Source organism: Neocloeon triangulifer, unplaced genomic scaffold (assembly GCF_031216515.1).
Source record: "Neocloeon triangulifer isolate White Clay Creek 2 clone unplaced genomic scaffold, ASM3121651v1 ptg000002l, whole genome shotgun sequence".
Taxonomy (NCBI): domain Eukaryota; kingdom Metazoa; phylum Arthropoda; class Insecta; order Ephemeroptera; family Baetidae; genus Neocloeon; species Neocloeon triangulifer.
The window spans coordinates 4,296,978-4,310,397 of NW_026775545.1; the positions used below are offsets into that span (position 1 = coordinate 4,296,978).

General features: G+C 36.4%; 1 protein-coding gene and 1 long non-coding RNA gene across 3 annotated transcripts in view; one reads left to right on the forward strand and one right to left on the reverse strand.

Annotated features, from left to right (window-relative positions):
- LOC132202353 (carbonic anhydrase-related protein 10-like) overlaps window positions 1-13,420 on the forward strand; it is a 65,472-nt gene that overhangs the window by 11,065 nt on the left and 40,987 nt on the right. The window lies entirely within an intron of this gene.
- The window catches only part of LOC132202363 (uncharacterized), a 42,937-nt gene continuing 42,463 nt past the window's right edge, over window positions 12,947-13,420 (reverse strand). The window contains exon 4 of the long non-coding RNA XR_009442364.1: window positions 12,947-13,047. This is a non-coding gene — a long non-coding RNA (uncharacterized LOC132202363). The remainder of the gene's footprint in view (window positions 13,048-13,420) is intronic.

Sequence of the window (13,420 nt, forward strand, 5' to 3'; positions counted from 1 at the left end):
CCACCGAATTTTATTAAAAGTTCAAACCTAATCAATCTGTTACTTTCCGTCCAAAATTTAAATTGACTGAACTTCTGACATTTTAAATGATGTTTTTATTTATTGTTTTATTGTTTAATAATATTCATTGTTGTTTTTTTCTTAAACAATAAACAACTCACCAAACTACTCATCAAGGATTTATTCCGATTTTAAATTCAAATCGCCATGTTAAATTTATTATGTTCATTATAAATATTTATACGTATATATTTGAAAAAAGAAGTGTAGATTTAATTTACGTTTCAATAATGATCTAGCAAATAAAATATGATGCAGCCGTTTTATTCGTTCGTTTAGCTGCTCATTGTGAAGGAAAACTCGAAAATCCATTTGAGCTCGGCCGTGGTGAAATATTCAGCCGCTTCCCGGAACATTGGCAGCCGCCGAGAAAGGATAATAAAAGCGGGCCCACCACCACCGCTTCACGACAGGCCACATTAAACTTTTATTCCGAGCAAACACAAGAGTGAACCGCGCGCAATCAGTACATATATGTACGAATAGACGCGCGCGCGCGTTCTTTCTTTAATTATGCAAAAATCGGCGTCTCGATGAATGCATGCATAGGGCAGGCGTGCGTGTTTTTTATAGCTTTTCTCTCGCGAGGAAAGAAGGAAAAAAACTAGGAAAGGCCGGCGTTTATTTTTGTTTGGCTCGCAGGGAAATTGGCCTCGGATGATTTCGGGAAATCTTTCGTCGCACGCGTTCGCTCATTACGCATTGATGAACGAGTTCCCCGGCAATTGTTAGCTTTCCTCCTCGCCGGCAACCCTCGCAGGGATGAATTTTTCATCGCCCACCCCTTGGCAAGTGGAATCTATCCGAGAATTCTGAGTGTTGAATTCACTCTCGCCAGCAGTGTTGACGTACGAAATGGAGATGGAATGAAATAATCATAAAATTGATTCCGCCGCCGAACAACGAAATAAAATTAATGAATTATGGAAATGTGACGTAATCCTACAGGCCGGGGTGGAGAAAAAATTTGATCATGGGCTTCTTCGTGTCTGCTTTGAATTTCAAAGGTTCTATTACAAGTGGGTGATTCTGATTCTCTGTGAATAATCTCCGGCAAGTAGTCGACCTTGAGAGGATTATTTATCCCCCAACAAAAGCGACACAAAATTGACTTTGCCCCTCGAGCTTCCTTGTCATCTACCCACGCCGAGCTTTTTTAAAGAAGCCCAAAAGAAATGCAAATGTCTGGCCGAGGTCAAATATCTTCAATTCCTTGATTGGAAATACAATTTTTATCCATTGCAAAAGAGGAAGACTTTATATTATTAACGAATTAATTGAAATGTGTGGGTTCAACTACAGTAAAAGTTTAGAGTTTACCAAGCATTTTACAATTATATTTCAAATAGAATAAAAATTTGAAAAACAGTCAAGTAAAGCTTTAAAAATATTTGTGGTTTGCAACTTCCTTGCATTGGAAATTTTCAAAACTGCATTTTAGTGTCCCTTGATTTTTTCGTTAAAATATTCTTTAAAATTTATTAAATTATTATAATTTAATTTCAATTGAAAGTCAACGCTCGAGATGGATTTCATTAATAATTGATACTTGGCTTAAGTTTATTAAAAAATGAAGAAAATAGGGGGCAACTGACCTAATTGGTGACCTGCAGTCTATTGATAATTTAAAATCCTAGTTAGTTTTTGGCTTATTTTTGGGGAATATATTATTTTATGTTAATTTTTCAAGTCAGGTTAGCTTGGTTTTTATAAGGATTTAAATTATACAAAATTAATCTTAATGATGGGATTTTTAAGAGTAAATTATCTAATTATGATTACAATTGGAGATATACAATTTTTTCCTAAATCTAATGTTGATTCATGACGTTTTTTTTATTTAAATTCAGCTTTTCCCCCATTCCAAGTTATTAATATTAATCAAATCAAAAACCCAAAAGGAAAAGCTGGGTTTAAATTCAATAAGAACCATCTTAAATGTGTATACCTTTCTTAAAATCTTTATTTTTAAAATTCTTTATATAAACTTCTATGTTGAAATTTTAATATTTGTATGCCTCTCAATCACCTACCACACATGATATGATAATGGAATTAGATCACCTTTGCACAAACCACAGAGAATAAACCTGCGTTTCGGACAAGCAGTGATTAGTAAATTTTGAATAAACCCCTCGCTCGCATCTCCCATTGCTGTGAGCGCAGGACAATGCAGGGGGGCCACTGGCCGGCGCAGACAAATATTGAAAAAGGGCCGACGCCGTTGCGGGTGTGTCAACAGTCGAGCCGGCAGCAGAGTCTATCACTCAGGATAATTATAATTCCCTTTACCTGACGTCGACCGGCAGTTTTGTTATTCAAAGGCAGCTAGGATGAGGAGGACTTTGAAGGTGCAGAGCGGCAAGTCGCGCCGCCCGCCCTGCGCGCTGTGTTTACCAACGGCCTAAGCAAATAGAACTAACTCGGCGGCGGCGGCGGCAGGAGTCAAAATAGTAGAAAAGAGCTGCCGGCATGAGTGGAAACACAAATTTCCCTTCCTCGACGCGCGCGTTTCTGCACACAAATGGCTTTATAATAATAATAAGGTCGGTCCCGAGAATAATATAACGTTTTGCAGCATCTCCGAAAAGTTGAGCCCAACTTTCCAGCCACTTCTTCTTTCCTTTTTTGCCAACACATTTTATTTATTGTGTCCCTTTTTCTCCCCACTTTCGTGTGTTTTCGCAAACAAAGCAAATATTTTTATTACACTCTCTCCGTCGACGGAATTCCAGCTTGGAGTTTCTCATAACGCCAAGTTTTATTACGTGTTGCTTCCATGGCCGGCCCACTTAAACGTTTTCCAGTTGAAAATTGGCCACCCCTACCCTCTGTGCTTTTTGTTGCGCGTGGAAATGGCCCTGCTGCTATGATGATTGGACTTATTAATTAGTTTTTGTGGCGTAACTTTGGCGTGGATCTCGCACGCACCACGCTTTGTTTTTGGGGTGGTGATGCGTGTTTTTTCAACAACAACAAGTGCCACTCGAAAAGTGAAAATTGCGCTACAAATGTGTGCAATTTCTGTGTGCGGATTTGACTTTTTGTAAAACGCAAATCGGGAGCTCACGTGCAAACATGAACTCGTATCCTTGGCAATGATAAATGATACACTAAACTGGCATAAAAAACTCTAACAAAAAATTTAACTAGATCTGGATTGATGGCTATCCAATTTGTTTGCAAAGATATGTTTTGCTCAAATATTCATGGCCATAATTTTTTATATAATTATGCAAGTTAATTATGATGTTTTTTTCCTTATTAATCATTAGCAGGAGCTACTAAGAATTTTTTTTATCTGGAGAACAGTGAATTTACATTAAATTAATATCAAGAGAAATAATGAGAATTATTTAGGTCACTCATAGTATCCAAGTCAATTACTGTAAAGTTTTTATAATTCTGTAAAAACATAGGAACCATATAAATAGATTTTTATAATAATTTTTTTCTTTTAATACAATTGTAGCATTTATTTTACCATCCTCTTATTATTCATTTACCTAAATAAATTTAATACATAACTAAACAATTAAATAAATCAATAAATATTATATTTTTTTAAATATGAACTTTAAGTTATAATAAATAATCTCTGAAGATATTATTTTACTTTATTTTAATTTTATTTATAATTTTATACTTTATTGTTTAGAATATTCCAATTGATCGTGCATAAGGATGAGCATCAATTTCTCTCTGAATCAAATCAAACTTAACAACATCGTCATTCGCACCAAGGTGATGCAAAGCTTCTTCCTCTTCTTCGATTTCCCATCAGTAGAAAATAACTTTTCTTCGGCGGTTTTTCTTACAACCGAGAAATGATTCGCGGAATTTGCTTTTCAAATTACTATATCGCGAGCGAGGGTGAAGCGGCGTGCGAGAGGCGGTTCCACTGAGCGATACGATCTGCTCGCCGCCGATGTATTCATCAAATGAAGGGAATTATTGTAAATGCGCACGTCTCAAATTACCTGCTCGAGCCCCGAGGAAATCAGATTGCAGCTCGGCGAGGTAAGGCAGAGGAGTGAGTGCAATTGACGGACGGACGGACGCACTGGTGATAGCACCGCCGCACGAAACCCGGCCAGAATCTGACGTGTGCACTGATGAAAGTACACACGCCTGATTCCGTTCTGCCGAACCGCCGCTGTCAGACCAAAGAGCACCTTCCCGCGCCGCGGGTCACGGGTCACGCACACGCCGAGCAGCCCTCCTTCCGCCTCAACTCCACCAACTACCTCACTTCTTATGCACACACAATATGGGTTCTATTAAAAATAGCCTCATATAGATGACTTTTGTGAAATTTTTTTTCATTTTAATTTTGATCATGAGAAAAATACGATTTAAAAAACAATGCAGACCGGCTTACTCAAATTAAATTTTCATGTGATGAGCAAACCTACATTTATGATGGCCACGTGGCATCTTTTCAGGGTGTGCAAACCTCAGACCAAGGATCCACAAAATTGAAGTGAAAAATTTGACAAACATTTTCATTACTTAAAAAAAAAAATCATAAAAATCGACTTTTATTTAATTTGCAGAATTATCAATTAATTTTTGTAAATATATTTTAATTATTATATTTTTATATCAACATTATAAATTTTATTTTAGCATAAGAATATCAGATAAGATTGCTGAACTAAGCCTTCAACATTGTTTTTCTTATAAGTTTTGACAAAAGTATAAATTATTATGATTTATAGCTCTATTATTGTAAATATTACAAAAGCTAAATCCATCACAGACATGCGTTGGGCTCGTTCAGTGCCTTCAGTATTTTATTTATTAATGTTATTAATATTGTCACTCTTCTATTGCGTTTTGAGGTAAAATTATAGCAAGTCACCGATTTGCAAGTGAGTCAACTGGGAAAAAAAGAATCACTACCTAGCCCTCTTGTTCGTAAATATAAAAGTCAAGACTCTAGATTAAAATATTATTCATTGTTTAGTATAACTAGGCAGAATTTCATAAAAAAATCTTGTACTTTTAGTTTCACAAGGGTTTATTCGACGTCATAGTACCTGGCATTTTTACAGCTCAAGTTTACTTAATTGCGTGGTATTGTTGCTTAACCAATTTTATGAATTTTTATGAGAAAAAGTGCGATTCAGCAAACGAATCTCCTCCACAAGCATTATTTCGCACAGCAAAGCTAATTAACCAAAGCACAAGGCCGACATGGCGGTCCGTTTAATTTACATTCGATTTCCGGCCGAAAGGAGAGAAAAAATGAGAGCGATGCAATTAACGTCGGCTGGCTGCACCTTTCATTAAAAATTAACGCTCAATCAACTCTCTTCTGAATTCAGCGCGGTCTTGGTATAATTCGCGAATTGCAAACGTGTGTGTTTGACTGGTGCGGGTGAGTGCCGAGTTTAAAACGCGTAGCTATGAAGGGTGGGCATTAATAATGAGGCAGGGAGAGCCGCGGCAAATTGATCATCCGTAATGCGAACGCAAACAGGCCTTAATATGTGGCCGGACAGCGCCACGGCCGGTGGCTTTGATTTTAAATAATTGTGTGCTGATTAAAAAGGGAGCGGGTTTGATTATCAAAATGTGATCCGGCGGCGAGTGGAGAGAGCGCCTGTTGTTTCCAACGTGTCCTGCGGCCACTAATGATGGCGAATTCATTCATTTGCTGCAGATGAAAAGCAGTGCTTTAATGCCAAGGGACGCGCGACACAATGTTTTTGCAATATTTTTTTTCCTTTTTATTCTGCTTCCAATTAATCTCAACATTTTTCTTCCGCGAGACAAATTAAAAAATGCCAATGGCCCGCCCGTCCGCTCTCTGCGATATGAATTTTTATCTCGCGACACAAAAGCTCTCGTGTGTGGAAATTAATCTGCCCGCCAGTGTAAAATGTATCGCCATGCGCGTGCCGCTTTGCCACTCGGAAATCAATTTTTCGAGCTTCGGTTTTTAGCGTTCGTTATTATTACGCAGCCGGGGATTAATTTCCAGCAAAATAGCATTAGCGGGATAAAGCTTTGTGAGAATTTTGGGGAATTTTTAAAACAATTAAAACCTGGCTTTTCTGGTTGCAAAAGTGATAAAATAATACGTAAATTCTGATGATAAATACATAAGAGCAAACGTTTTACTAAAAATTTACTTATATTATTAAATTCCACGTTCTAAAATGTAAATAATTTGAATTATTCTACTCAATCCTGCTATCCTCAATTAATTTTGTCATTCTTTTTTTTTTGCATTAAAAATCTTGGCAAAGCTATTTTTTTTTAAGTTGTATAATTTTCTTTAATTTACCAGATATTCTGAAATCAAGCTCTAAAACTAATGTTTTGAATTACCAAATCTGCCAAATCCTCATTTTGATGGGACTTATTTTGCGATAAACTATTAAACTTGGAAATTAAAATGATGTCAGAACAGCATTTATTTTTACCAAATTCTCACTTAAACCTTAAGAAATTTGAAATCTATTGGAGGAGAAAAAGTTATTTGTAAAACATTTTTCTATTAATGAATTCAAAATATTACAGTTTCCCAAAAAATGGAGTAATAATATTAACGGAATAACTGAGCAATTAATATACAACAATAATAACATAATGTTATATATTTAACAAATTTTTTGTGTGTAATTTTCAGTAATTTTTTTTAATAGTTTAATAATTTTTTAATTATTTCCATTCAGAGTAGTAATTTTGCAGAGTTATATATTCACAATCCTTAGTTTTTACCCTATAAACCATTAAACGACTAACAAATCCCAGTGAGGAACTGCTGCTTTTCAATTAAAACAACAAGCAAAATGTAGTTTTCATTCTAAAAATTAAAAATTTTAAATAAACAGCTCTGGTATTCTTAAGAACTTGTTGTAAAAAAAAACCTTTACACCTTGATCCCCATTCCCTCTTTCGTTCATCTCGAGTAAGCGTTTAACCGTGCAGAAAAGCGCAAGAATAACAGAAAACACCAAGATATTCTTTCTCCGGCTTCCGCGCAACCATTCATACATATTTGCTCAGCAACGGTCTCTGCTGCTGTTTTGAACAATAAAAAGTTAAAGCTGGCTTGTTTCTTTCTTTTAACTTTTTTAATATTGCAAAACGCGAAGAGCCGCTGCTGTTCTCAAATTCCACCTGCATCTCGTTCGTTCTCTCAAGTGGCGCACAAAACGAGGAAGAAACATTCGTACGTACAAGTTTGAATATTTCCACGGCGCGGCTCTTTTTGATGTTGCGCCTTCAATAGGGGCCAAAGGACTCGCGCGCGCGCTCTCTCTCATCACTTAAATTACATTTTGATTACTTCGCAAAAGGACAGAAATGCTCGGAATCACGTATACAAATAAATTTGATGTAGAAAAAATGCCAACGTTGAAGTGGCGTCGGAAAATCTCCTTTTCATAAATTTGTTATGAAATTGGAATGGGATGGGAGGAGCAGTTGAGGTGCTTTTTTTTGTTCAGGAAATAGATGAATAAGTTTGCATTTCGTAGTTCAAGTGCCACTTTGTAAATTATGAAAGATGTTGTGAGTCCAACTTGCATTTTTTTTCTATTTGAATAAGAAAACTGAGATACTTTTCACATAAGAAAATATTTTGGTTCATTTTGAGGAGGCCATTATTTTGGTGTCCAGGAAAAATAGCCCTCTTAGGATGAATCCTCATAAATTTGAAGCTAATTTTTTAAGAAATTAGTACCAAAAATTCAATTTCAAGATGATTGTTAATTATGTTTTTATATTTTGCATTTTTGAATCTTCGTTTTAAAAATTTATGGCTTCTTATTACTAATTTATAAAGTTCTACAGTATTACAAAAGATTTTTACAATCTGAATATTTGATTATTTATTCAACATTGGAAAGTATCCATTAGGCTTCCATTTGAATCTGAAATCTGTGAGGCAGAAATTAGGTACGCATTAAATAATTTAGTTTCAAATGTCAACGATCGATTTTCATGATTTATTAATTAAAATCCAGATTTACATCAATGTTTATTTTTTTTTTAGTTTGTTTATTGTTTCATAGATGAAAAGTACTCAAAAAATCATAGAGGAAAAGCTGAATTTGAATTAAATGAAAACAATTTCAATAATTTATTAGCAACCATAAATTTGGTGGTCACACTCATTTCAATTTTAATTATTTTCAGCAGTTAAAATAATATTAAATAATTACATGAATACTTATGCAGTTATTTTGCCGCAATTTTTACCCAGAAACCACGTGTTGACAGTTGGACAAATCAGCCCTGCTCTCGTTTTCCCTCACCTGCAGCCAAACAGGCGCGGCACACCCGCCGAAATTGCAATTATATCAAATTCACCGCGGCTGTTTGCGTGTAGGCAACACACAGAGCATTGCTCGCTTTCTAATTAATATTTAACGCAACTGTTTACTTTGCAGGCGTATTTTTGTGTGCTCAACCCACGTATACATTATATACGGGCAGGTTTGTTTGGCCAAAAAATTGAAAACGCCGAACGCAGCCGAGGCCATTTTCTCTTACGTCCGCGGGCATTGTTGGTTTTGCTTATTTACAAGCGAGCGGCCCAGACGGAAAACTAGTACGACTTGCTTTTCCATTCATTCGAGAAAATCAGCTTCGGGCGATCGGAAGTAAATGGAAAAGAGGAGCTGCGGGTGATGCACGTCAACCCCTTTTTACCCGACGTCAAGGGCGTAATTTATTTATCGGCCGAGGCCATCACGCGGCGCATTAATGAACAACATTTTGCCGCGAAATGTCACTTCTGGGACCGGCTCATCAATGCGCCTCACTCAATTACGGCCGATGGAAAATATAAGTGCCCGCCCTGCCTGAGCTCGCTATGTTTATTACGCAGCGCCCGTCTCTGACCCGCCGGGAATTTTTCACCTGCTGCAGCCAAAGAGACGCTCTGAGCACTCGTTGCATATTTTATCTCTGGAGATAGATAGATCTGGGTTAACCCAGGTTGAAACTTGTCACGTGTCGCTTCACCGAGCGTTTTGCTATTTTTAATGTCGGATTGATCGGAAGTAATGGTTCTATGCGGCGTTGTTTTTACTCGGAACACATTTTAAGTCGCCAAAGAAAAAGATGTCGGATGCTTTTTTTGTCCTGCCATTCTATTTTTAAATGCTAAAATTTTTTGTTAGTCAGTGTAATTTTAACTTCACAAATATTCTTGCTTAATAAACCAAAATTATAACATAGAAGGAGAGAAGATGTTTTTGAACGAAAATATAACCACAGACCTAATTTTTTATTGTTGTTATTCTTACTGTAAAAGTGAATGAGTTAAAAATTGATTTGACGGGACTGTGAATTGTTTGTACGAAAATTAGAACACCAATTATTTTTCTATGGATTTATTTTTAAAGGATAGTTCAAATTTAACTACAAAAATATCAGGCAAAAAATTTGTGGGTTGTTGAAAAAATAGCGCATATTAAGAGTTTATCCATACTTCAAATACACTGAATTATATTATACGGTTTTATCCTTTAATCAATTTAAATGTTCAATATTAATTCAATTATAAAGAGCATCGTTCAAGAGATAAGGAGTTTTATATTTAAAGGATGTCATAAGTAGCAACGATTTTGACTAACCAAATTATTTATAAAATTACAAATTTATAAAAATTTTCCAATGATTTAAATGATAGATCAGACAGAAATGAAATATTTAAATTTAATTTAAAAAAATTTATTAAAAATGGTCATTTTATTAAAAACTATAAAATTTACTATCAATAAATTTAATAATTTTAATAATTAAAAAAGTGCCTTAACTCTTATTGAAACTTGTTTATGAAAAGTAATTAGGCCTCTTGATTTATCTCTCATCAAAGGAGACTGCTTGCTTTTCACTATGAATGAGCCAATCTTCCGAGACCATCAAAACGAGACTTGGTGTTGGTCCTTAGATTCGGGTGTCCTTGCGTAGATAGAAGTCGTTTCGGGTTACGTCGGTAATTAATTGCCGGGCAGCGACCGCAAATGCACCTGCCGGAGTCGCACCCACACACACGGTGGAAGCGACTGCGGAAGAAGCAGGTTAATTAGGCAAATGAGCCTTCAAGGCGGATTTGCTTCTTATCCGCCGGCTGCGCGCGTCTCGTCAGATAGCATCGCGGTGCTTTTGACGGCTGCCTAATTTTCTGCGCCCATCACTGCAAACGATAAGCTTGATTTTCTGCCGCGCGCTGTAATTAATTTCCAGAGGATCAGAACGATTTTCGCGTGTTGCACACGCCAAATTAATTTTCCCGCGAGAAAGCGCTTCTCGGATTTGATTATTTATTCATTTGCTGGCTGGTGAGGTGTTTTACTCAAGATGAAAATGGGCTGCTTGGCAGTTTAATTTATCTAATTATGCAGTCATTATTAATTAAATAATTAATTTATTAAAGTAAAGTCAATTTACTTTGCACTTGAGCGATGAAATTGTAAAATGAATATCATATCTTTGTTTATTACACCGAAAAGAGGTAAAATGGTCTTATTTTCGCCAAAGGCTGCGCATCCCAAAATTATGTTGGTACACGGCTGCCGTCAGAGCCATGGGGCCTTATGGCTCGGGCGGAAGACATCTTTTTTTTTGGCCAACATAATAGAGCTGATGCGTGGCCTTTGATTTTCGCTACATTTTTTTTTTTTTAATTTTAACTTAATTTTAAGAATTATTCACCTTTTCGAATGGAGTAGAAACAAAATGAGCCTGTCATAAGCCGCCTATAATTAATATAAATTTTAAAGGAGAAAATCCCATTTTTTTTCAATTAATAATAATTTGTCCTATGAACTTATAAAAATGCTGTAAATGATGTATTTGGGCAGAGAATGCCCGGTGGTACATTAATAAACACAATTTGTAACTAAATCTGCAATAAAATCAATAATTATCAAGCAAACTATCAACAGATATAAAAAAAAAATCATTCAAATTAGCCACAAGGAGATTTTATCAAATATTTAATTAAAAATATTTATTGAGAAACAAAAATTATATTTTAAGAAAATCTTGCAAAATGAATTACTAGTAATTAATAAAATGAATAATTTAAACAAAAATGCCGACCTTTTTGTTGAATAAAACGTAGAAAGACATACTCGACACAATTAAATAATGTTCCCGCAAAGTTTTCAACTTGACTTCGGCCAAAGTTTTCTTCCACACACGAGAGGAAAAAGAGGCCGCTTTTGGCCCGAAACGCCGGCGGAAAACTTAATCAGTTAAAACGGAGCGATTCCTGATTCGCCGCTTGCGAATTCTGGGGCGCCGAAAGTTAGTGCGCGTGGAGTATGAGCAAGGCAGGAAGGAAGGAAGGGTATACGTGCTTACTCTTGTTTGGCTGAATAAACACACGAGGAGACGAACGCGCGCGAGACGAGGGCGAGCTCAAGTGGTGCTTTCGTTTCCACCTCGGCAGCCGCCGGCAGGATTAGCTGGCCCGCTGCTGCCACGCCGCTGGATTATTGCATTAATTATTTACAACTACCTTTCTATTGCCGCCATAATAGCGGCACTGCTCCAAAACAAATGGCTCCAGACACTTATTCGGCGGCGGCAAAGAAGAACAACACACAAACGGTGTCGACGTCGCACGGTGCTTTATTAAAATCTAAAGTCGCGTCTCGCCTGCCAGCTACACCGTGGCCAAATTAGGCACAGATTTTAAACGGTTATTGTTATAAAAATATAAACTTACATTTATACAATTTAAGTTAATATTTTATATACAAATTTATTATTTCACTATAATTATTGTGCCATTTATTACTATTTTAAATTTTATTATTAATGTTAATTTCAAACAATTCTAATATTGATATTATAAAATTTTTATAATCGGACTTGCAGTTATCCTTATGAAAACTACATTGAAATTTTCACAATTTTACTATAAATTTTATTTCACCAGTAGTTAGATTAAATTTGATAAAAAGAAAAAAACTCGTTTAGTCTGGGCTTCAAAATTTTTAATTACTTAAATTCTGATGATTAAAATTAGATGTATATGTATTGAATAGAAATATTCTGCAAATAAGAAGTTATATCAGCGGCACGTCTCGCGAAACTCGAAAGTCGAGGTTGAAGTGTAAAGTAGGCAACATGTAGGTCACAGATGTCGAGATGTTTGCCTATGCCAAAATTATTACTGTTAATTTTTTTCAAATGTTAAAACACGTATAATTAAATATTAAATTTAAACGTTAATTTTTGATAAGTTATTATTGAATATTTGGAAAAAGGCGAAGATTTTGCTAAAACTCTTAAAAAAAGCTCCACCGCATTTATCATAAGAAAATAAATTACGTATTTTTTAAATCCAACTTTTGCATCCCAATCCCTGGCTTTATGAATTATGGAGTAATTTTTCTGCAACTAATTTATAGGCAGTGTATAATCAACGCTGCAAGATAACTATTTTGGAATAGCAATTGAAAGATAAACTAGCTTTAGAAAATCTGAGGATTTAAGAAATTAAATTTGAAGCAGGACCGTGGAAAAAATCGGAAGAAAGTCATTCGGCTATCCAATTACACAAACGGCGCATTCCCCAATTCCAGGCTGAATTAATTTACGCCGGGAATCTCGGAAATAAGAGCGCATCTGCGTCTCCGCCGCTTCGTTAGCAGACGCATCCCGACATCTAGGCGTGCACTACGGACGAACACGTTGTGCTTTTTTCTTCTTTCCGCCCAATTAGCATCCGCACCACATTTTTAATGACATCTCGCCAGACTCGGAGCTAATTTTTTTAATCAGGTTTGCCGGCTGTTTTCGCGCGCGCGGCGAGCCAATTAGTCCCGAGGATAAGATATTAAGTTAGCGCCACTCCGGGGGGCGCAGGCAGCAGTTTATTATTTTTTCATCCTGTGTGTGTTATGTAATCTGTTGGAGTCTCATCCGCCGGCATGCTCCCTAACGGGCCCCTCGGGACTTACCATCTTCTTCTTCTTCTCCTTTTCCTCTCTTTCTTCCTCACTCGGCCTGCAACAAAAACACACACGCTATCAGCCGGCAGATCACAAATCAAGTGCAAACTTTACTTGTTAACTCGGCGCACACCTTTAATTTGCCTGCTCGAATAAATTCTCGGCGCCGCCGACTTGCAACGACCGCGCGTTTTTCTCACTCGAGATGTGCACCGCGCCGTTGTATCACAAAACTGCAGCTCAGGTGAAATAAATTATGAATTTAGCAAGTATGGGTGTGCGTTTTGCTACTCCCCGAGCTGTTGAAAACGGAAATTAATTGTACAAGCTTCTTTATGTGCTAAAGTAGAAAAGGCAGGGCAGATTGGATGAAATTTCTCCACTGGCAATTGTGTGAAATGACCTAGTTTGTAAAGATAAAGAAACAC